A 23,400-nucleotide genomic window follows, 5' to 3' on the forward strand; every position below is an offset into this window, starting at 1 on the left:
AAGCTGCGTATTGCGGGTAAAGAAAGCAGAGCAAAATCTGAAAGCCTTCTTCGCATTTGAATCAAAAGCTTGTTCGCGTCACCGTGAAAGTTTTGGGTCCTCGCTTTGGTCGCGTTTTATCCTACAAACTTCGTTTCTGCGAATTTAGAATACGAGTTCCGCGGAGTAAAGAAAACGAAATAAACAAGCTTTTTGAGGTTAAACCCGAAGGGAACAGACTTTGTACTTTTGCACTAGGTCGAGTAAACTACGCTGTGTGAGTATATTTTCACTTTCGGAATTTTACTCCACCGAACCTTTATTTCTCGTAATTTTTCTCCAACGGAACTTTGCTTTGTCGTAACTTGAATTTCGGAATCTTGCATTTTGGAACATTGAGTAGTCGGCTTTCCGACCATTCAAAGCGTTGCTGTTTCGTAAAGGTTTCGATTTCCTTACTTCCAGTTTCGCGAATAAATAATTCTGAATTAGGCTCTTTCGGAACTTCAACCCCTTTCCAACGTTTTCGATATTTCATATTGAAAATGAGTTGCTATCTTTAACGTATATGTATATTTAGAAAAATGTCTGTTCGAAATTACTTTGAACAAACAAATTTGATGGTCAATTTACTTTACGAGTTCTAGTTTGGTTAAATAAAAATTTAACCACCCATCGAAATATACCTACTTTCATTTCACGTGATCAAACAAATTTTTTCAAATTATTTTACGTTTGTATAACGAACGAGATACTGAAGTAAAATTGCTCTCTGGAAACCTCAGGAGCATCCAGCTTGGAGGTATTCATCTGAGAAGAGCTGCAGGAGCTGAGCTTTGCCTACAGAATCACTGGCAATGCGATCAGAACGTAATATTCAGTTATGGAACTCGGTTCACGAGGTAATTCAAATATAAGGAGCAAGCTTAGTCAGCGTGTGATTTATAATCACACGGTGAAAGAGGCTGTAATACGAGGCGTTGGACTAAGTAATACGATGTGTGAGGAACGGGGCTGAAAATTGTACGAAGCAGTGCGTATTATCCATGCCTTTTATAGGAGACGAGACAGGTGTTGAAAGCACGGCTTCGTAGAGGTGAAAATTTCATTTGAACAAGTCGTTGTTTGCCTCGCTACGTGATTCGAAGTTTGCAAATAATCGGGTCGCGTGGAAATAATGAAGAAACAAATTTAAACTCGGCTGTTTGGGGTTTTGCTCGAATAAACGGTTTGAAAATATGTACAACGAATAACGAAGCTTTTTATTTTCTCAGTATTGTGTTTTTGCACCAGAGAATTTCGGCTTTCACTCGAGTCTAGAGGCGGTGTTAGATTAAAGTAGAAATTGACTGAGTGCAGGAAAATTTATGCACGAATATTATTCGCGTACTACTATACATAGCTTGCGAAAGATTTCTCTACCGCGAATAGAATAATTTCGGTTAAATATAACCGGGTAATGGAAATTAAACCTGATTTACTATACCGTCCGTAAAAATGCCGGTTAATGGACGCCCGAGAGGTGTTTCTGAGAGCCTTCGAAGCAGTCGGGAACCTTCATCGGCTGAATATTACATCATTCCGAGGGTTGGAAGAATCTTTTATAATTTCAGGGGTGAAGTAAAATTCAGACCAAAAAGCTGAATGTTTTTTTTTCATTCGCTTGTCTATCGGTTTTTATCACTTGAACGATTTGCAACGGCCGGATACTTTCCAGCTCAATTAAAGCCTTTTAAAATTCTCTGGAGTTAGTCTTGCGGACAGATTTTTCATTGCGTTAAATTCATTGTTTCAATAATATTCTTAAACAAATTCGAACTTATGAACGGAGAAACGTGTGGGCAAACATCGAAGTTTGTTGCGAAGCTCACGGTTTTCCTTACATCAACACTTGAACTTGGAATTGAATAGAAAATTCGGTAACGCGTGTACTCGAATTAGTCTACAGCTTGTGGTTCCTAAGATTCTCAAGAATAAATTCATCTACAAACAACAATAACGAAATAATTGTATCGTTGTTTTGGGAAATTGAAGCAGTTAAAACTTGACCTTGTTCCGGAATCGTGCACAATTATATTATTATGAAATTTAATTTTCAATTTCACCGGCAGCATTAAATTTAGGCCTAAGTAATTATTCGTCAATATTATCTCTTCTCCAAACATACAAACTTTCCACACCGAATAATTAAGATTGTGTACAGCTGAGTGCAGCAGTGACAAATGTCGTGTAATTAAGTGGTTGTTTATCTGGTCGTTTGATCGCGTAACTCATGGAATTATCGAAACTTCGCATAACAATTAGACAGTCAATAAATTTCGTAAACACGGAAGTCAGACTTTCCGAGCCAACACAAACAAGCCCTAAAAATTAAATGCCGGGTTTTGGTCTGTGGAGAAATTAGAAAATTTCGTGAATAATATTTTACACATTCAATTTTTATTCAATATTAATAAATTTCTATTGAGTTATCCAACTGCATAGCGGCTTGAAATTTAAAGGAAAGAAGCGCAGGGATTGCTTCGACAAGTTTCAAATAACTTTCCGGCAAAGGCGTTTCTTCACCAAATTTTCAGGAAAGTGGTGGAAAACAAAGTCATCGAAACGGGCCGAGGGGAGATTGAAAGATATCGTTCGCTTCAACTTTTGATAAGATGAAATCTCGATTGCCAATAAACGGACGTAAATCGTCGAAGGATAACGAGGCTTCGCTCGATTGTTTTATAAAGTAATGATAACAGCACGACGACGATTCTTTCGAGGCTTTACCGAACACATTTCGCACCAAGATAACCCAATTTTCTGCGAATCACGTTGCTCGTAGTGATTCATCGAAACTTTACCTCGTTAGTTTTTATTCAACAAAGAGACACGTTAGATAGATCCGCCAATCGCTGTGCCATTGAAATTCAATCCGCGTACATGTACGAGTGTTTTTGGCGGAATTCCGGAGGCAACGTTTGGAATACGTGTCACCAGACTCGGTTTTAAGAGGCAGTGATCGGGTTAAAGGCCAGATCAGAGAGCGTCGCTCGGGCAGATTCACTCTCGGATATTACGTATGCATTACAGATGCAACGGCGAACGTATAATATGTTGATAAAAGTGAAAGTGTGCCTCTCTTCAGATTATGCAGGTCCTTTCATGGATGGGCTGCGTACTTAAGATCAGGGAAGATTAAGGTCAGCTTAAAGATCGAGCGGCTTTGACACGACGTGCTTTCGTGTCTTCTGTCTCGTCTGCGGAACTTTTGCCCGAACTATCGACATTTTTAAGTGACACATATATGTTTCGGTGTTCGTTCTCTTGGCTCGTTGTCTGACAGATTGAGCAACCGAAAACCATCAGGAATGCAAGCTTGATTGAAAGATACACGATGCAACGCGCCACGGAGGTTCGGAACTGGTTTTCTAATACCGTCACAGTGCGCTGACAGCTTATCTCACGTGTTTCTTGCAAGTAGCGCTATGCTGGATAATTGCTTAATATATACCCGTCGAACATTTTTTTGGTCGAAGAATATCGTTCGTCATTCGTAGACATGGATAGACGTGGTTTTGTTGTCTCGATGGTGAGAGAAATAAAAGTAAAAGAAAATTCAAATTCTCTTTATTTACAACATTTTGTCAATTCGTTCAAATATGACAAACAGACGCTTGATTATCAGACTCGAGAATCGAAGACGCTGTTTTTTTCCCGTGTTCTTTTTTCACTTAGTTTCACTTTTTCTACTGGCCGGTTCACGACGAATATTTTGCATACCTTGTAGTTGTACAGGACAGTCTTGTCTCAAGTGATCTTGACTTAAGGTGAAATATATTTTTCAAATGCAATATTGTGGCGAGCGATGCGTAACTCTGCTCTCGGTAACCGATTCATCTCTCGACTTCGAGACGGAAAGCTTTTTACGCACTGCAGGCTATTGTGTTTTTTTAAAAACCAATGAACGTTCAGTGTTATATTCGAGTCGATTTGATTTTCATGCTCCAGTTATTTGACGAGTGGTTTTCACTTACCGCTAATCCTATCTATATTCAGAGAAGAAGAGGGTTTATCATAATCGCCCCTAAAATGAAAGGTTCAGTTTTTTTTACGAAACTTGAAGTTTTATGGTCTAGAGAATCTCTTTCAGTCATTTATAGATAGACGGCTTGGTGCGACTGAAATCAATTATTTGTGTGACAATATCTTGACAATCAATTAACGGATTTTCGCGGTTTCAGTCATAATCGATGCGGTTATTCTATTTTGGAACTACTCACATTTTGAGCGAAATGAGCTGACGATGAGATGTTTCTAAGCAATTTGTAAGAATGTTAATATTTTTTTTGTCAAACAATAACTTGCAAACATATTCACCGATTGAGGTAAGCACTTCGTCCACTGGATTGACTTCATTCAACTCACAAAGACATAAATAGATTTTGAGCAAAATCAGCCTAGTCACCTACCAATTTTTTCTAAGCAGTAAAATGCTTTTCTCTAAAATTCTTATTCTTGCAAACGTCGGTAATATCGGAAGGTTCTGGGATCAGTTTTCCACGGTTTCTCAATTTTGTTTTTATTGGTTCATGCATCCAAAGTAGCTGACTATATTCTAAGGTAGAATACATTCCTGGCCATAAATCTCACGCAGACAAATTTCAGTCAGACTGTACTTAACACCGAAACTACACAGCATTTCAACTAATTTCGCCCGACGTAGCTCAATTAATCTACACTAATTATCAAAGCATGCCGAATGGGTTTAACTATAACTTTTAATTGTAACGTTCCAATGCGCCTTTCTTCGTAAGCTCCTACCGGCAACAGAAATAATCTCTCACGTTTTTGTTGAGCCCAGCTCACTTTGCTTCATAATACATCGTTTCTCGTCATTTAAACAAACTTATTATTATTCAGTAATCCTTGGTGGAAATTAGCAGGATCTCCACAACGAATAAGCATTAAAATTCCAAAGTTAGAAACCGCGATTCCATTCGACTCGTTGGAATTTCATACGGTACGTTATGGTGGGAGGTCGAAAACCGCTTTTTCTCACGCATCGTCTGTTTGCATAACTTTTTTAAAATTATGGAACCACCATGCCGTCGCAGCTCAACCTCTTGTTACAAGTATCAAGTTATCCCCGATAATTTCCACCCGAATACCGTTCGTTACATGTTGCGATAATTTTCTCTCAGAATTACCCTGCTTGGAATAATTAATGTCGAACAATCAATATGCCACGATCGTGCTACGAAGCGTCGATATTTTTAGTAATTTCAAAAGATCATTCGCTCGATAAGAATAATTGATCCCATTATTTTCCGGTAGCAGGAAGCCGTGAAATAGAACCAAGTTGTTTTCACGCGAAAAAAGGTAGCGGTAGCTATATTTACGAAAAAGTTTGGAAGAAGAATTTGCGAGAAGTTTGGAAAGTGATGCGAGAATACCGGCCCGCAATCGCTACGCAATAAAACACCTCTTATCATCCATACCCGCCAACCCGCGATTTGAACCCTCGGAATTTCGTTCCGTTTACATCCGATGAACGGAATAAAATTTCTCCATATTAACATAATCCGCGCATCACTCAAGACCCGGTGAGTTTTGTCGAAGTGTCGAAAATGTACCAAATCATCGGGAAGGTCTTCGGGAGTCTATAACATAACGTATACTTTATCGTTTCGCAACGATTTGCCATCTCCGGCGCCTTTTCTCCGGGGTGAATTTTATTTATTTATTTATTTTTTTTTATTTGTCGTAGAAACGTGTGACACGGTTGCGCAACAACGAATTTCTTTTCTCATAATTCACAAAGCGGTCGGGCTTCCGGGCTTTATCCAATAGGATCGTTCCGCTACGGCTAGCGTGAGGTTTAGCCATGCTAATGACGTAGGTGTCAGCCGGCTGTTGATTCATACGCTAAATTCGATAAAAGATAAATAAAAAAAAAAAAAAAAATAAAAATCCGATCTTCGGTCTATAAAAATTCCAGTCGTCTTGAACGTGAAAGAGGAAAAAAATCTCCGACGTACGGCATAATATATACAGATTAGAACAAATCGTAGACCGATGTAAATATTCGGCGCGAGGAGTTGAAAAAATTCGTCTCGTTTCTGTCTCAGATAAGACACGTCATGCGAGCTGGTGTGAAAAGGTTCATTCAAATCAAATTTCAACGCGGGTTTTTGCGCATACAATGCGTCAATTTGGGAAAACCGCCGGCGAATATTTCAGGACCGTTAACGTCGATACGTGACGTTGGTCCGTTTGCTTGTCTCTCTGAGTTCCGCAGGATCGTAAACCTTTCACGCATGCTCTACGAGTGTCCGGGTCACGGGTAAATCGGTTTCAAATTCGCTTGTATACAGTACAACCTTCCAGAGCATCGAGGGTGGCAATAAATTTTGCAGGACTTTACAGGACGAGTACATGGAGCGGCGGCTGACTGCGTTTTTTTCAGGAAACCAACGCGGTTGTCGATCCAATGCGTCAAAGGGCTCGGCTTTGGTTTCATCCGGATTCACGGTAGGTGCTCTCGGTACTGGGATTGGGGATTAGAAGCAGCGGAATTGCGAGCTTCAACCGGGTGATTTGATATTCAGGTTTTATGTGCGCTTGTGTCAGTGCCATGTGACATTGACGCGTGTATCTCATTCGGCTTCGAAGACTTCTTCTTCTCTCTCTCTCTTTTTTCGATCTATGATTTGTCACTTCTCTTTCCTTCTTTTTCGAAGCTGTTTGTTTTCCCACCTCTGGCACGCATTGTTTTCTGTCCTTGATTACGTTGGCAATATTGTCCACGATTGTTATGGATAAATAAATATTACATCTATCCATCTATGTATCTATATTTTTCTACCTCCAATAGTTTTCTACTTTCAAATCCCGAGTCTGTCATTACCTGGTTATGGGAGGCGGTTAGAATCGCTCATTCAAAGCCGAGCTCGAATGAGGGTACTTAATATTCACGCCTCCACCTTATGAATATTATTATTTATCCGTTTCTATAAGGCATTCCAAATTATCACCATTAGCCCGGTTGAATTCTATTTTTATGACACCTATTTTCAACCCATTCGCATACTTATAATGCTCCAACGCGATACTTATTACGGTGATTGCGTTTGCGTTGAGTAAGAGACTTGGCGAGCTCTGCAGCTCCGATTCATTGTCCCGGTGAGATAATTTCGGTAGAGTTTTATCGGGCGTTAATATAAACATGATGCTTTTTTCTCTTATACAATTTTCGACCGATGTGTGCATGCCTGTAGATCAGTTATTACGCGTTTCGATATGTTTTACATTTATTGCAGTAGTGAATTTATAGGATTTTTATGGGGCAGTTAAAATCTGGCTCATATTCTCCTCCGCTCGAATATATCTGGTATAGATTATCTTGTGCAATCAATCCCGCGCTTCTTCATTGCATGCCGATCCGATCAATCTTTGAACTCGACTATTTTTTATTTCATAATTTTTTTCACTTTGACGTAGATCGAAACGAGTAGAGATGTAGAGATGGTAGAGATATGAGTCTGTTTGGTTTTTTTCGGTGAAGAAAATTTGAAAACGCAACGCCGAAAACAGAAAAATTTGCAACAATTATCGTGAGACCAATCGTCAATAACTATTACTTGTCGTACCTTGAATGAAATATTAAAATACGACCTAGAAATGAAAATTTTTTACCCATCAACAACAAATAAAGCGTTAAAATCAATCGAATCTGCCAAAAAGGCACGCGACCATTTCGCCATCATCACGGACGGTACAATATAGACGATAATTAACATGCAATTGTCGCGAATTTATTCTCGGAGCGAGTAATTGAAAAAATCTCGAATGAATTAATGTTGTCGAAAGTACATACGACCAAATTGTCATTTACCACGAAGGCACAGCTGCGGTAATTGCAAAAACCAAGGTAATCCGCGCAAATTGCAGATTATCGGCAGCTTCGGTTTTACGACGGATTTTACGGAGTCCCGAATTCGCGGTGAAGAAAATCGGAAAAAACGTCCTCTTCCGGGAATTCCCGTTGGGTTTCGCCTCTCGGTGAATCCTGAGGATCGGGTCATCGACCGGTCAAGCAAATAATCCCTGCACAGAGCCTGGACAAGGGGCCTTGTACTAGTTCTTCGTGGATCTGAATCCGGTTCCTGGCGCGAAGTCGTCTTGTTCGGTTGCACAAGGGTCTCGAGCGTGCATCCTACTATTTTTAGAAGCCACCGGATCAGTTCTTAGAACCCTGATTTCATCTCCATAATTAACAACCTATGTCCCGCAGCAAAAGCTGCAACTCTTGTTTGGTCATGTGGCCGAAAACCCGTTTACAGTATCGCGTCTTATACCCCTTAACAGGGCAAGAAGCATCGTTTTGGTACCGTTTCGTGGTCAATATTTACCGGTACCAGTGATCAACGCACTTTCGGATGCGTTCGAAGCGGAACGACTGTGTGTCGCGTATCGGGATGTTTTAATTACGGGTAATTACCGCAGGTGTATTAATTACAGAATGATTTATCGGACCGTGTAAACCGTTTTGCATCCATTGTTTCCCAGCCAGTCAATCGGCCAATTATCAACATCCGTTCCAACGCTAGCTGCAACATATCGACGCAACTACGCCGAGATGGATCTTCGATATCGCGAGTGATCGAAGATGATTAAGGGAATGGTCGACACCTTGAGATCGCGACTCGTTTACAATGTTGTTTTATTCTAGATCTATCGTTCGATGATAATGTCGCATTGAGCGAGCTTCGTGGAAATTGTGTTGGCCGGATTTTAATAACTCGCGCAATTAAGCATATAATTATTGCGGTATTGAACACGGAGCTGCAAAATGCCGGCGTGATTTTCAGAGGAATGCTATCGACATTCGGAGAAATTACTGCGTTTGACGTTTGCGATTACACCGGTAATACGATGTTTGCTAATTGAATCGATGCCCGGCGTTTGAACGTGGCAGACTCGATGCTGTTCGGAGAATTGTGTTATCTCGTCGACGGTTTCCCACCGCAAGTTATTAGTTGTTTATAATAACGCAGCGGCAGCGTTGCCGAGAACTGGACAGTCGTGAATTTACCGCCATTGAGTGACCTCTGAAAAAGAGGCGTAATCGGCCTGCGATTAAGTCAACCCAAATGCATATAATGGATGTAACGTAATACGTAAAACGAAGGACAAGATGCATCAGTCGGTGTTGATCATTGAAATATTCCGAGTACTCGCATGTCAGTGATCGCTGATATTACACTTTTTTGCTTCTTCCATCCAGCCACGTACGTTACGCAACCTTATTGTTTATTATTCAGACGAGGGACTCGAGATTGAAATTCTGCATTCTTAATATTGAGGCGAGACGAGTTTGTTCAATTTACAGTATTCCGTCGATCCTGCAAAGTTATTTCATTTTTTTACTCAGGGTCGTATGGATTAAGAAGCAGGAACCACACGGCGGTGTTTTCGATCATCGATATTGAAGCGGAACTCGTGACTCGAAATAAAAGATGATTACGCGTCTTCTTCTCTGTCCTTGATTGTGCTTCTTCCCAAATTATACTTATATACAGCCATGACGAACGTTGTAGGTGTTCCTTAAAGCGAAACATCCACGATCCTCAAATCCCAAGGTATCTAGAGACGGTCGGTTCAAGGGGTAAGAGAAAAAAACGTACTTTGGAGGAGGATTCGACCGAGGCCTCGACCGGCCCGTTGAGAAGATCCCCGAGGTGATCGTTCCGACCACTTTCACGAAACGGGTTTCATTTTTCACGCAGTGAATAAACGTGCTCTGCGTTTCGGGGCAGCCGGTTTGGAGTAACGAGCTCATCTCGCAGCTATTAACCGATCGTCGTTATGCAACGGCCGTTCCACTCACGCGTGGTATATTAAGAAGAAACCTCGGAGTGATAAGTATACATTGTATATTGAGTGTATTATAAACATTGTCTGTATCGGTAATATAGGTGTTTGGCCGGAGGGAGGAGAGATAATTAAAAGATCTATAAGTTAAGGGGAGCAGAATTGTTATCCCAGAAAATTAGGCCAAGAGAACTGCCGGGGAATCGGTTTATTTTTTCAATCGTCTACGACTGCCTGCTGTAGGTATGGAAAAAACGTATCGCTTCGAAGTTAACGGCTTCCAAGACGGAGTGCAGCGATCAGTGATTGCGGCAATTCAACGTCGGGCGAAAATTATCGCTATCACGATCGGCTCGTTTGCATTATCAACTCCCTAAATGATAAATGACAGTTGGACAGAATCAGCCGTTATTGCCATCCCTGAACGGCAAAGTCATACTGGTTATTCTTATGACGACCATTTTAATTACTTACCATTCCAAGTCGATGACTATTTCGACGAATCAAACCTCGACGTCAAGAACGGGTTTCCTTGTCTCTGCTGGCTGTAAATTATTCAGCCGCGCTAACCGGACATTCGATTTCCTGACATCTTTATATCCGCTTGTCCGATGATCATTAAAGAGAATTTTACGACTGGTATCGGCGGATACTTGGTCGTTCTTTACCCACAAAAAAATTTTGGATCTGTGTGCCGCTGCAAGGAGACGCAGCGACAACTTCTGTAACTAAAAGTTTCATCGAATTCAGCCTGAACGGCGATCCAAGCGTTTTCGGATCCGAGTCATTGACCTTGAAATCGATATTTATTTTTTGTAACGTCACCGGGTAGATATCTACGTGATATTTCACGAGTATTATAAAGGAAGATGCCCGAAAATAATGTATGCTTTATCACCGTATTCGAGTCAGACGTACGATTCGACTGCCACGTAGAAAACTTAAGCCGATAAAATTTTCACTGCACGCCACTTTTCAGCGGACCCACGATCGTGAGAGTTTTACTAAAATTGTGGTTCGAGAGTACGATATGAATTCTGACGGCGGTATCGTAGGTCGATTTAATCTCGATGTATGTAAAACGAAACTCCGTCGACGAATCAGAGTTTAAAGAAATATTTACGAGTTTTTCAAACTGCGAAAATATTGCAATATCGTGAAACGCTCTGAGATATAAACATTGTTACATCAGAAATTGTTTTAAAAAGACTCCGGAAAGTAAAAAGAGGACGTGCGAAATTGCGACGGTATAAAACTAAGTTTCATTATTTATAAGAACTTTTTCAAGTCAATTGCTTCCTGTCGTGTTTGAGCACCCGCGCTTCTGGCTTTCAAACAATTTGACGACTTTGATGTCAAATTCTAATACCCGTGGACCCTAAAATTCAACTTATTGACGAGTCCCGTCAATCACTTTTGTCTTGTATTAAACATAAGTAATTAACATAAAAATATTACGCAACGAAAAATATATGCGGATAGTCATGAATGAAATTACAAAGTATTAAGAAAAAATCTTGAGCTTCCAATCATCTCGAAGAAGCAGTTATTATATAATACCTGCATCTAGAATCAATCGCTGAAATGAGATGCTGAATAACAATTACATGCAAATTTTCAATTTTTGAGGATCTTCATTCATGCGGAGCCTCAAAAATTCCGTTCTCTTGACTTTAAATCGTTTTAAAGAACATATTTGCGGGGACGTTTTCTACGGACGATTTTCGCCTGTTCAATCTCGCTTAATATTGTTAATTCATCTTATAAGGATATACATATATATGTATAACATACATCAATGGACATCTTATTGCCACCTCAAAAATTTTCATCCCTTATTCCACATTCAATGCATGTATAAAACTTCAACAAAACGCGGGAATATTATTATTAACTCTTTATAAAAGATTTTCCCGATTACAGATACCAGTCTGGATTTGTTTTCACTACTTCCTCTCTGCTTTTCATTGGTTCTAGTCCAATATTATGAATTCTCTCCGGGAGGTCGGAATCCAACGATGCAAAGCCTTCCTCTCGCCTCAGATTTTCCACAAGGTGGGAAAATTTCATCGTCCGGACAATCCGACGTTCTTCGAAGTATCGACATTCCTGCAGTTCATCTGCTAGAAACATGCCGAACTGTATTTGTGGCCGTGAAATTTCCACGGTTAAAGTAACACCGGTCAACACGAATATTGAGTCTGGGTTCTGGATGTCAATTTTTGATTTCTTTCACGTAAATAATAAAAGGCAAAAAGAAGGTGGGTAAGTTTTCTTCAAATCCGAAAAGTTGTTCCGGTTTCTACAAAAGCAAACTTTGTATGATAAAACTGTTTTTTTCTTTTACCAGTTGCTCAAAATTTGACCGCCAGAACTGAGACTCAAAAATCCTGTTGACCGGTGATATTTATCAACGTAAAAAGGACAAAAGCCAACTTTCCAAGTGATAAATAAAGATATTGGTTATTATTCGATGTATGGAATAAGAATTTATTTATTTAAATGTAAACTCGAAAGAATACAATTTTTTTTGTTTACCTGTTTAACGGATAGCTTATTGCTGCATGGGGATTTCATCGTCCCTGGCTGCAGATATATTTCTCCGTCTAAAGAATAACCAAAAGAAGTTATTCCTCGGACATTCTCAAGCATTTCTCGCGGGATTTAAATCCTGGAGAGTCCGAGGCGAGTCTTGGACGAATATTAACACTTAAATCATGCCGTTCGCTTGATTGCTGCGTCTATACCGCAGAGTACGGGAGGGTTTAATTATGCGTACAGAAACTTGTTACGTTAATTTCCCCAGGTGACCGACTCGTCCGTCCTTTTCCTTCTCTCCTCCTTTTTGTCGCTCTTGCCTTCTCGATTTTACACTGTAAATTGTGGTAAATATGGTATAATAATTTGGCAAAATTTTATCGAAAATTCACGGAGTAAGCTTTAACCGTAGGAAATTTTACGCGTGAATATTGATCCGAGGATGGTACGAGCATCGGATAATCAAGATGGCAGTCAAGAAGGTTTCATTAATATATTAGGCGATTATTTTGATTTACGTTGAATTTAACGACTCATCGTGAGTATACGAATGGCAGGAAAAGGGCGAGGGGGACGGTGCGACACCGCGACGGTGATTTTAAAGCCGAAAATACGTGATCGAACAGTCTATTAATCACACAGAAGTGTCGGAAAGCCCAAAAAACGTTGGCACAAAATAAACGAAAAGTCGAATTCCGTCAAGACTCGCCGCAACATCTGCCTATGACATCACTCCTGAATATTGATTTTCATCAGCCTTGACGTTATTGTGCACGTTGATCCCACGTCTCGATGAAATTTCCTCGCCGTTTTCCTTCTTTCGTGACGAAATGTGAAACCGAGAGCTTACCACTCTACCTCCCTGGCCCCAAAGAATGGTCGAATCGTTAACGTGGGACGACGAATCCGACAATAATCGGGCATCGTGATCCCTTGATCAGTAGCCATGTTTGCCCGCAGCAACCGGAGGAGAGATCTACAATGGTACGATAAGATCCGCAACCGTGCCGGCTTATTTACCCCAGAGGTAGCTGTTACGGTGCCTAAAACGACTAGACGAGATTTGGAGATGAGTAATTGAGTCGGCGAGGATCCGGCGAGATAAGCAAAACGGTTTTGCTTGTAGATCGAGAGAAGGAATCCCACGCGTTCGCAAATATCAATGTCTGAATTTGATGAATATTTTTATTAAAATTTTATTCATCCCTCGTCGAAACCCGCTGCAATTATCCCAATCTCACCGAAATTCGCCAAATTTTCCGATTTTTTAGACAGATTTCCCCTGGACGGGGAAAATCCAAATGGGCATCGCTGGGATTTTCGTCGGTTAGATAATTCCCGCGAGTATTTTACCGAGTGTGAATACGTGTATTATGTCGGATATTATTATTATACCTGGTCATAATTAGCGTATTCGAAGGCTACAATTGTCGGCTGTATCCAGCGGGCATCTCTATATTTATACCGATTCGGACGTGTATTAAAATACCGTACTATTCTGGACGTTCGGAAACACTCGCCGGCTGATTAATCCGCGCGAAAAATTACGCAACGCCAATTGGTCGTGGCTAAATTTCTTTCAGCCCACTTTGTCCGCCAGTGTTTTTAAGCGTGATGCGCGGGCTGCTCTTTTGTCGTTAGGATGTTAGAAACGGTGTCTGCAAATGGGCCTCGCTAAAAAACAAGGCACACGGATACACCGTCAAACAAACAGCGTTTGCAAATCCAATTATCCACCCGATATGAATACCGTCAATGACACCCGCTTCAGGCTTTCTCATTTTTCAAAGACACGGCTTCGCCGTTTTGCAGCCGGGCCTGAATTAGGCGCTCCTTGACACCCGAACGAAAAGCTCGACTGGATTTGGATTTCTCTAGAAAGTTATAACCGCGTCGATGATGCTAAAATTTGCCGAGAAAAGGCGCCTCTTTTTGTCCAAGGAATCTCGATTGTTTTCACTACATCACCTGCAGTACCATAAATATCCAGACATTTTCCCTCGACGAATGTCTTTTTACGTCTCGTTGGATTTCAATCCTCGCCTTTTTGCCCGGTGAATAATTAATTAACGGGGGTGTTTCGCCGAGCGGCGTCTTAGACTTGCTTTTAATCTCTTGGAATTACCATTCTGCCTTATCACTCAACTCACCGAATGATTATACCCGCTTCGCTATCGGACCGGAATATTTATTTCACGTCGAATCTACTTCTGCTCGTATATCGTTATTCCGCTTCACGCTTCCGTAAGCTGTCCTTTATTTACGGAATTGTTTGTTTATTACTCGGTGCTAGATCGCTAGACTCTCTTCTCTTCCAACGCACCAAGTGAACTGTTCAACCGTCTTTCGGTTAGAAAATTTGATCAAATACTCGCTCTTCCGCTCGGTAGATTTTATTCTCAAATTTTCGCCTTCCCGTTTATACATGTTCACGGGAATTTTCACGTATTCAGAAAATCAAATCGGAGAATTCGTCGGCTGGTTAGAGCAAATGAAAGTTTCTCGAATTATTTCACATGCAAGGTTTGAACGACGTGAAAAAATATATATATATATATATATATATATATATATATATATATATATATATATATTGACATTTATTCACTGTATATGAATTTTAGTTGCGACAGAAATTTGAATTTTTATACTTCGCACCGAAACCGCAGATGAAGAAAATGTCAAGGATTTGTCTCTCGAAAACACACGTGGCACTTTCGATAAAGAAATTCTAAACGCAAGAAGAACCTTATAAATCATCTCGGCTCACGAGTCCTTCTTGAGTACAAATTTATCCAGGGATGGTATTGCTTTTTTCTTAGATGAAACGGAGAGGCCACATGCCTACAATATCGTGCCCTCAAAAGATCCCGGTGTTCCGCCTCTATTGCTTCCTGAAGCCTTTCTTGCGCACACTGTGTGCTTTGGCCGTAATAGTATCGATCTGCAACTTTATTCGATAAGATGAATTGGATTTCGGCGGTCAGAATTGACGTTGCCCGAAACTCGCGGTGACTTCATCGGATTTGATGAATAAAAAATTTCTCCGCAACCTTTGTTCTGCTAAACCAGATGACTAGAATCGTGTTCCAGCGAGATTTGAAATCGAATAAAGGATTACGCGTGCCGGGATCTCTGGAGAATGAAATCCGTATTCTTCCTGAATCCGGTAAGAAAATGTTTTGGGTTCAGCAAAAATTTCCAATATCACCCGCCTCGGTTGACTCGTCGTTTTATCGTTTGGCAATGGCATTGAATAAATGGCGAGTTTTCTTTTCATCGCGAACAATCTTACCATAAGATAAATAAAAGGCAAGAGAGAAAGAAGAATAAGGAGACTAAAAGAAGCAGCAATGGTGGACATTTCGGGAAGCGGAATGATTTAGCGAATTTTTTCGTCTCGAAAGACTCGTTGAAAGTAAAATTGTCTATATACTTTTTGCTCGGCGATGTTCTGAGAGTATTTTTCTGGCAAAAAGGAGAGAACCTGAATACTACACTTCGAGTTCGCCTTATGTAAACTTCTTCACGTCATCTTTTCCTCAAGCATGCCGGGCGACGATTTGTTGCCGTTAAGTTGCGTGGGACGGAGAAAAAGCGATACGGCCCGAAAGTTATATCTTTGAATTGGCAAACGATAGCGGTTCAAATTTCGTTATATACTTCGATGCTCGTCATAAATATTTCTTCAAAGACCGGTATAGCATAAAACGTCGTGTTGTGTTAACGGAAGAATTTCATATCACGTAACGATTAGTTAACGAGTAGCTGGGATGACGCGTAACAACTTCGTCGAGGATTATAATAGCCCAACTTTCTCACTTACAATCCGAGAAATTTCCCATCGGCAATAATTTTGTTTGGGCCCGATGTGTTGAGTTCTGATTATGAGCGCAGAACTTGTGGGAAATACGAAAGAATACGACATACGTATTAAGGTGCGATACGCTGTCGGAATTTTTCAAAAATGGATTTTTTTTTTTCAATTTCATTTTCGCAAGGTAAATATATTCAAGTATTTACACGGAAAATTTCGATTCCATCCGACAAATACTCTCCAAGTTACGCGTACATTTTCATAGACGCCCCGAAGCGCTTGAAAGCGCTTTTGAAACTTACAACGCGTTATTCTGAAAACTATATTTTCAAAGTCGGTCAGCAAGGTTTCTCGGAAACGGCTGAACCGTTCAGTCTCAAATTTTCACTCAAGCGTTATTAATACAATTTTCAGTCCTAAATGGAAGGTTTCTTCTCGCCGGTAAATATTTTTAATTTCATAAATAAATTAAGGCGAAAATTTTCATGGAAAATTACATTTTTTTTCTAACAAGCCTCCGTTTTGTTAAAAATGAATATTTTGCTTATTCCTTCGTTTGAAGACCAGATAATACCTTATATTGACTAAATCTTTTTTGTTTTCTCATTTGCCATGATCCAGTCCGGACATATCTTGCTCACTGAAAGACGCCTTTTTTTAGCAGTGCTCCCAGAGATCGGCTATAGTAGCTTTAAAAATCATTATTTTTTTAAATAAATAATATCATAGTGAAGTTCAATGCTACCCCAATATGTATATAAATTTTTATATCAGTAAATTGAAATGTCCTTTCACGAAAATCCACGAAAAATCATTTTTTTCGATCTCCGGATAATCCCTTAAGGATCGACGAAAAAAGGAGTCAATAAATGGATTGACGGACGAATGATTGAGAAAGTACGTGTACAAATATAAACATTGGTCCTAATGGCAAAGGTCCTTAATTTTCAGGCTGCTTTTTTCGACTCTCATAATATCCTCCCAAATTCTTTCACTTCGTTTCGTATCACTTTCACTCTTTGCATTTTGTAGCAAGAACCGTGCATGAGGCACGTTCCAATTCGAACGTCGGGTGTGTTTCAGAGACGGATGAAAGTGATGTGCGAAAAGATTGGGGACACGCTAAAAGCTTGAATCGACAAAGATTGATCCCGCTGAGTGAGTAGCGTTAGGCGTTGGTGAAGGCCGGATGATGACGCGTCTGCGATACGTGCGAACCAAAGTTTGTCGCACGCCTGTCGGAAGACGAAAGAAAATAATGAAAAAAGAAGGAGTGGCGAACGGATGGATGAAAAAACGTGTTTGGAATAAAAGCCCGGCTGCAGACGACGACAAATGGCGCAAGGAACTTGAATTTGCAAAGTCAATTAGACATGAATATTAGATTAAGGAGCTATTCAATCTTCCAACTCACTCCCACTTTAAATCTTGCATCGCGAAGCCAGGATCATCGCACTGATATTTTTAATAATTTAAATCGAGTCGTACAAAGTGACGGGGATCGTGAAATTGGCGAAATTTATGGTTGCACTATCACCGATTTAACACTACATTATCAGGTAACTGCACGAGTGTGAATTTATGCAAATTGACAGCAAATTTTATCGATAATAATCTTCCGCAGGAACGGTAAACACCTAACGGCAGAATATTCGCCGAATTTATGATTCCCTGGCCGGGAAAGCACTCAAAGTTTAATTAATCAAAGATCGTCGTCGCTAAGATTATTCTAGTCACCGGATGGAAGGCGTCCGTACAAGCCGTTGGCCGATAATCCAAGGATCGTAAATCTGGCGGAGCAGCTAATTCAATATCGGCTAGAAAATTGACAACGCGGACTTGTCGACTTCGGGGTGACGTAATCATTTCACGAGGTCTAATGCGATTTGAAACACTCTCAGCTGACTGCTACGTCGATTTCGGATATTTGTATTCCAAGTGGAAAATTCGTTTCTTTCTAATGACTAAAAGAAGCCTGATTTCAAAGATTTTCACTTGATTTCACTTGATTCGATTACGGACGGACCGATTCAAGTGCAGCGATTTCAAAGGTCCACTTCGAGTGCAATTTAAGCGAACATCAACCTCTTCAATAACTTCAGCTATCTTTGGCCAATCCTTACGTTTTACGGCCACTCAATATACTCGAAGTCAAAATTATAATTAGCCGAACGAATGTTTTACGAGATCGGCAGAAGATCGCCAGGCGCGCGATCTTTACCCACACATTCTCGAATATGGAGACTCGCGTTTGCATTTTACATCGAAGAACCGAGAGCCCCGCCATGTTTGACCGGTTGGACTACGAGTCGTCGTCCAGTGGCTAATAAAACGGGAAAAACACGGCGCAACCTGTAACCGCGGGTTTTGATTTATCGCCAGGATGCGATCTCCGCGCAAGAAAGCCGGAGGTCAGTGTCCCTTGGTATAAAATGAAGCTGCAGGGGGAGGGAGAATCGGGTGTCCGAACTCGGCGTGACGCCGCTCCCGGGTTTCGCGGTTAAAAATTCACGAAACGTGGGATCAAACGTGTCGGGAATTGGGAAGAACCGACCGGCTGACTCAGCTGGGAACCGGGATTTCACAGGTCCGTTCCGCGAGGTTACACGTATCAGAAATTTGGACTTCGGTTCCACCCGCATCCGGCATCTGCGCTAATTCGAAGCGCAAGTTTGCCGAATTTATATTTCATCGTTAGCGTTATTTCAGCTAAATAGGATAGTTATCGATGTATTTATTTGTATTCACCGATCATTTTTTTTTTTTTTTCCTTTTTTGTTCTTTCAACTCCGGGAAAAATCCTCTTGCAGCTTCGCTTTAACCGGTCCGAAGCGCCTACGCTCGAGTAAATCGAGAAGGCATGCAGTTTACCTGCCTGCCTACCTTATGCCGGAGCAGATTTTTCTTTTTCGCCCGTAATGCGTTTTATTCTTCCGCACGTGTGGCTCCGCGGATTCTGTTAAACGGGGCTCGCAGCGACGGGACGCATTTTCTGCATATCGCAAATCGAGGAATTTTTCCATTCCTACGATCCACGACGATGCCCACGCGGCTTTGGAACTCCGGGCGATCTCAGCACTCGAGGTTCAGGAGGGAAATAAGACTTCGTCGAAGGAGAGTAAACGCAATACAAATCACGTAGGTATGCAAAGGTTTCGTACCGAGACCGATCGGCTTCACCTTTTTTCCGCAGATTCTTCAAACAAAGTATTTGACTTTCTCCTCCTCGTTCGTTTTTTTCTCTCCCTTCTTTGTTCCGCGTGTGCCGAAACGCTTGGGTAAATGTTTTCGCGGAGGCGTTCGCCATTCCTCTCGACTCGTGGATGTGGAGATGCTGCCTCCTGTTGGAGGGTTCGAGATGCTGACGTCATCCCGAAAAAGAGTAAAATCAAGGGTGGATCGGGGAGCGGAGTATGCAAATAAGCGACGACCAGGTATACGTTGCTGCGTAAATAATGAGAAGAACGTATCGTAAATACAGGGGAAAAACAACCTGCAGGAAAAAAGTTACTCCTATGAACATCCCGTCGAGAAACTTGCGCTTATAAGCGAAGAAGGTGAGAGGGCAATATACACGACTTATCCCGCTGCGTCCTGCGGCACGAACGGATTCGATCCTTTCGTGCCCATCGAAGCAGCTTGCATTGCGTTGTTGTTATACCTACGCTTCTTTCTGCGTGAGTCACGTCGGATTGCGATTCAATTTTGCCCCACGATCGGAAGAAATGAAATATTCGCGATCCGTCGCGGAATTCGCGATGAAATTTAACCCTCCTCGAAGAGATTTCTGTATTCAACTCTTTCACGTTTTGTACATCGTATTTTAGAAGATACAAATTTGTTTTCGGGATCAATTGTAAACTGTCAACGATTGGCGATGCGCTGAATGTTTTCGGTGATGCAATTGAAATTGGAAATCAATTGCATTCCGTAAGTAGAGACACAAAAAAATATACAATATATACATAATACCCGAGTTAAACTTCATATTATTCATTTATTTCGACCGCGAATTCTGTTTCTCTTTGATTCAACGTCGATAGTTTGATTACAATATACAGCGAAATATAAGGTATTTAACAATTTGCTTATATACTAATTTCAATCCGTTGTGTCAACTATGGATTTTCAGATTTGTGGGATATCTTGAAACAGAGTTTGCTTAAGTCAAGTGTTTTCGGTTGTAAAGCCAATCTTAGTCAAAGGCGTTCGATGTTTGCATGGGTCACTCTTAATCACGTTTTGTGTGTTCAACGACTCATAAGACGAGTTTTTCATCTACACACCCACAATATTGGCTGATGTAATTAATTCAACTGCCACCCGATTTTTTTATTTTTATTTTTTTTTTTTTTGGGTTCTCATTTTATTTCGACACCAAAAATCTCTACTGACAGATTCGAAATTAGATTAACCCACAGCCTCTATAGTTCAGGAAAAAGTTCATTATCTGCGGATTTGCATTCGGCTGACTTTGAATTATAAGGAACTAGACGATGCAGACTCATTTTATTCAGTACCCTCATGAGACTGGATTTAATTTAATTTAATGAGATCTATATCCGTCGCATATGGCTCGTTTTTAATCGGTCTTTATTATTGCTTGGAGATAAAATGATGAGAATATTGATTATCGGTGATATGTTCAAGAGAGGCAAACATCCGCAACCTTCAACGTCGAATCGCAATCCGAGCCTGCAATACCTGATTTTTCACATTATGCTGGATGGAAGCTCGTAACGTAGATGGATATCACACTCGAGACTTCGCGGAAATGAATACCTACAGATGGCTTAGCTTCAAGCACGGTGGAATTTTAACAAGGTGATAAATAAAGCTTGCCTTTTTATGCGGAAACTTATTACACTTTTTCTAGCGTTGGTGTCTCTGAGCAGCGTTAAAAAACGACGCCACGGCACCTAATTAGCGACATTTGTCTGCCCGGAAAAGCCAACGAAAAAAGAAAAGCCGCCTTAGCTAAGGATTTTCAGATTTTACCACATGTCCTGGAAGCCGATTCTTCATATTCCGCACCGTACCGTGTAATAGTAATACACTAACAAGAAAAACATCGTTTGATCCATAAATTATAATACACATATTTTATCGATTGAAATATAGCCTTGTCACGAAAAAATCCACGCATGCAACATTACCCAAGCCATAATTCTTCGTTTGTTGAGTAAATATCAAAGCGTGTTTGTTGTAGTTTGAAATAAATTATCAAACGATTTGGCAATTAGGACTCTTGAGTCGAATGCTGGCATCTTGCACTGAAATATCGACTCTCAAACTACGTGTCGATTCAATGAAAGAACTCCACGTCTGCCATCAACATGAGGTAACCACTCACCGTATTTGTTAAATAATTCATTACAAAACTGACCGTGAATATCAGCCGTTGGGTCACTCATCCGTAGTTGAATTTTATTTTGCACTACTCGGCATGTGAACGCATTTAAGATTTAATTTATTCGCACACTTGTTGCTCAAACTCCGCCGTTTCCGCGAAACCTTATCCGTCAATCTGAATACCTTCCGCGGCATGCTGCTAGTAATTAAAATATCTCGACTCGCGGGCAAAGTATCTTACTAACTATATCTGCTTACTTTCAATGTCAGCGGGTGATTTGAATAATGCGGCTAAACTGGTTTAATTGATCGGCACATTTCACCGCGTGCATGTAAAATGGATTTGCACGAGGATCAGTGGGTGTATCTAGCTCCTAAAATATTTGTACAACAAGTTAACGGCCTGAATTTATTAGCTTGCCCAACTCGCTCTCTGCAGCTGTTTACTTCGCGAATGACCGAAATAAACTTCTGCTGTATAGTATCGAATTTGTATACCAGTACATTTTATTGCTGGAGTACGGAGTAAATCCGTAATGACGTAATAAGAATCACCTGTTTCTTTTTTCAATATATTTTATCGATGAGTAACCATCGTCGTATTTTCTAACGCAATAATAAAAAAATAAGATATTTAAAAAAAGAAGAAAAAAAAAAAAACACCAGGGAATAAAAAAACGGTCGTAAAGTATGAAAGATCCCGTGATAAAATGTTAAATTCCGACCTTCAATTTTTTTTAAAATACTCGCATATAGTAACTATAAAACATTGCACAAGGGGTATTTTTGTGAAAATTTTTTTTCGTCCTAACGACAAGACACTACGTAACCTGTACGCGAGAATTGGCCATCTTTAGTTCTAAATCATTCGATCTGCATAAAAGTGCAATTACAGTGCCAACGTCGAGACGAAATGCGTGGTTTTGGTAATTCTCCAAGCCGCGTTCGATCGAAAATATCACACAACTGATAGAACATGAATATTAATGAAGACTCGTGGAATTATCCGGTTGGTTGTTTGCGAATGTGACACGCCATGCCAGAAGAAACTGTACATAAATAATAATAATGACAATAACAACAACAACAACAACAACAACAATAATAATAATAATTTAATAATGCAAGAAAACTAACAATTTTTTCTCATCAAAGTCGCGGGACATTTATGACGTACCTACGCAACTGTGACCAACGCGTATCTTGCACAGCGTTCAGAATGTTCGGGTGATCAAATTTCCGTAAATCGTAACGTTACGCAAGTCACATGATGCAGTAAACGGTTTAAAAACCTGCAGGTTTACTGCCCGTTGAAACGTCGCCAATGACTGATGACATAGGGCGTTGACCTCTCTGCACCGTTCAATGTCAAGTCGTGGGTAGTTTGTTAAAATCACACAAGACCTCATCTCCCTTGTCACCCTTGACCCTTGGTTCTCTTCCGCAAAGCTTTTCTTTGTATTCTTTCGTGACGGTGGGTCTGACTTCTCGAGTTTTAAGATGTTTACTCTGAACACGTCACGTTGCAGGGAATGCATCGCAAAGGAACGAAGACGATGACATTCGCTGGGTGAATTTCTCCGCGGGTAAACTCGTGCTTCGATCATAACCGACACCTGTTGCTCGAGCGGTTGCAGCTTCCGACTAACAGGTGAAAATCGTACCTCTCGATGTCATCGTTTCGTCCGGAAACGGTTGATTCGTATTCTGCGGGAGGCGCGTTCGTAAGTTATCGATAAATCACGAAGAAAATCGGAAAGCCTGAAGTCACCGCAACTCATGGAACTTCCAACGCATACGTAGATGAAACGCTTCGATCAGCCACCCTTCAGACAATTATTACGAGCAAATTTCATCTG

At 40.7% G+C, this 23,400-nt stretch overlaps 1 long non-coding RNA gene across 1 annotated transcript; it reads right to left on the bottom strand.

Annotated features, from left to right (window-relative positions):
- Positions 1-11,737: 11,737 nt before the first annotated feature.
- On the bottom strand, positions 11,738-21,666 carry LOC124295285. The gene is made up of 3 exons (XR_006905191.1): positions 21,576-21,666; positions 12,373-12,707; positions 11,738-11,954 (listed from the first exon to the last, which is right to left on the bottom strand). It is a non-coding gene; the product is annotated as an uncharacterized LOC124295285 (long non-coding RNA).
- Between the last annotated feature and the right edge of the window lie 1,734 nt (positions 21,667-23,400).

Source organism: Neodiprion lecontei, chromosome 1 (genome assembly GCF_021901455.1).
Source record: "Neodiprion lecontei isolate iyNeoLeco1 chromosome 1, iyNeoLeco1.1, whole genome shotgun sequence".
Lineage (NCBI taxonomy): Eukaryota > Metazoa > Arthropoda > Insecta > Hymenoptera > Diprionidae > Neodiprion > Neodiprion lecontei.